Genomic DNA, 3,093 nt, shown 5'->3' with positions numbered 1-3,093 from the left:
GCCACCACCCCCTGCCACCACCCCCTGCCACCACCCCCTGCCACCACCCCCTGCCACCACCCCCTGCCACCACCCCCTGCCACCACCCCCTGCCACCACCCCCTGCCACTAACCCCTGCCACCACCCCCTGCCACTACCCCCTGCCACTACCCCCTGCCACCATCCCCTGCCACCACCCCCTGCCACCACCCCCTGCCACTACCCCCTGCCACCACCCCCTGCCACTACCCCCTGCCACCACCCCCTGCCACCACCCCCTGCCACCACCCCCTGCCACCACCCCCTGCCACCACCCCCTGCCACCACCCCCTGCCACCACCCCCTGCCACCACCCCCTGCCACTACCCCCTGCCACTACCCCCTGCCACCACCCCCTGCCACCACCCCCTGCCACCACCCCCTGCCACCACCCCCTGCCACCACCCCCTGCCACCACCCCCTGCCACCACCCCCTGCCACCACCCCCTGCCACTACCCCCTGCCACTACCCCCTGCCACCACCCCCTGCCACTACCCCCTGCCACCACCCTCTGCCACCACCCCCTGCCACCACCCCCTGCCACCACACCCTGCCACTACCCCCTGCCACTACCCCCTGCCACTACCCCCTGCCACCACCCCCTGCCACCACCCCCTGCTACTACCCCCTGCCACTACCCCCTGCCACTACCCCCTGCCACCACCCCCTGCCACTACACCCTGCCACTACCCCCTGCCACTACCCCCTGCCACCACCCCCTGCCACTACCCCCTGCCACTACCCCCTGCCACCACCCCCTGCCACCACCCCCTGCCACCACCCCCTGCCACTACCCCCTGCCACTACCCCCTGCCACTACCCCCTGCCACCACCCCCTGCCACTACCCCCTGCCACCACCCTCTGCCACCACCCCCTGCCACCACCCCCCTGCCACCACCCCCTGCCACCACCCCCTGCCACCACCCCCTGCCACCACCCCCTGCCACCACCCCCTGCCACTAACCCCTGCCACCACCCCCTGCCACTACCCCCTGCCACTACCCCCTGCCACCATCCCCTGCCACCACCCCCTGCCACCACCCCCTGCCACTACCCCCTGCCACCACCCCCTGCCACTACCCCCTGCCACCACCCCCTGCCACCACCCCCTGCCACCACCCCCTGCCACCACCCCCTGCCACCACCCCCTGCCACCACCCCCTGCCACCACCCCCTGCCACTACCCCCTGCCACCACCCCCTGCCACCACCCCCTGCCACCACCCCCTGCCACCACCCCCTGCCACCACCCCCTGCCACCACCCCCTGCCACTAACCCCTGCCACCACCCCCTGCCACTACCCCCTGCCACTACCCCCTGCCACCACCCCCTGCCACTACCCCCTGCCACCACCCTCTGCCACCACCCCCTGCCACCACCCCCTGCCACCACCCCCTGCCACCACCCCCTGCCACCACCCCCTGCCACCACCCCCTGCCACCACCCCCTGCCACCACCCCCTGCCACTAACCCCTGCCACCACCCCCTGCCACTACCCCCTGCCACCATCCCCTGCCACCACCCCCTGCCACCACCCCCTGATACTACCCCCTGCCACCACCCCCTGCCACTACCCCCTGCCACCACCCCCTGCCACCACCCCCTGCCACCACCCCCTGCCACCACCCCCTGCCACCACCCCCTGCCACCACCCCCTGCCACCACCCCCTGCCACTACCCCCTGCCACCACCCCCTGCCACTACCCCCTGCCACCACCCCCTGCCACCACCCCCTGCCATCACCCCCTGCCATCACCCCCTGCCACCACCCCCTGCCACCACCCCCTGCCACCACCCCCTGATCCGAGTAACACTGCATAATTCCAAAATGAAATTCCGCCCCCCCCCCCATACACCCTCACCCGCCCTACACAAAAGACCCTTAAACACAACATCAAAACATATGCGCGCGGCTCCGAGTGTGCACATGTGACTGCTGTACAGTATATAGTCATTGACAGACACGCACATATGTTGACATATATGTGAAAAGCCTAACAACTCCCCACAGCGCTCTGACAAGAGAGAGCAAGCTTCCTGGGACCACCACTGTAGGGGGTCCTGGGACCACCACTGTCCCTACTGTAGGGGTCCTGGGACCACCACTGTCCCTACTGTAGGGGTCCTGGGACCATCACTGTCCCTACTGTAGGGGTCCTGGGACCACCACTGTCCCTACTAAAGAGGTCCAGGGACCTGCACGAGGAAGTCACCTCGACGCACGTGTCAATGTTTACATGACGCCAGGATAATGATTAATGTAAACATGAGGGCAAATGGGGGACGGTGACACATTATATAGAGCTGTGACACGTTATCTAGAGCTGTGACATGTTATCTAGAGCTGTGACACATTATCTAGAGCTGTGACACATTATCTAGAGCCGTGACACATTATCTAGAGCTGTGACACATTATCTAGAGCTGTGACACATTATCTAGAGGTGTGACACATTATCTAGAGCTGTGACACATTATCTAGAGCTGTGACACATTATCTAGAGGTGTGACACATTATCTAGAGCTGTGATACATTATCTAGAGCTGTGACACATTATCTAGAGCTGTGACACATTATCTAGAGCTGTGACACATTATCTAGAGGTGTGACAAATTATCTAGAGGTGTGACACATTATCTAGAGCTGTGACACATTATCTAGAGGTGTGACACATTATCTAGAGGTGTGACACATTATCTAGAGCTGTGACACATTATATATAGCTGTGACATGTTATATAAAGCTGTGACATGTTACATAGAGCTGTGACACATTATCTAGAGCTATGACACATTATCTAGAGCTGTGACACATTATATAGAGCTGTGACATGTTATATAAAGCTGTGACATGTTACATAGAGCTATGACACGTTATCTAGAGCTATGACACATTATCTAGAGCCGTGACACATTATCTAGAGCCGTGACACATCATCTCAGCTCTATACTAGTGTAAGAAAAGACATCAAATCGTCTCATAGTGTAATTCGTGACCATAATTGGAGAATCACTGACGAGTGTTGAGAAGCGATTGGGCCATTGATGTTCATAGAGTTCTCCCAGGGTACC

This window comes from Procambarus clarkii, chromosome 1 (assembly GCF_040958095.1).
Source record: "Procambarus clarkii isolate CNS0578487 chromosome 1, FALCON_Pclarkii_2.0, whole genome shotgun sequence".
NCBI classification, from domain to species: Eukaryota; Metazoa; Arthropoda; class Malacostraca; order Decapoda; family Cambaridae; genus Procambarus; species Procambarus clarkii.
This window is presented reverse-complemented; position numbering follows the sequence as displayed.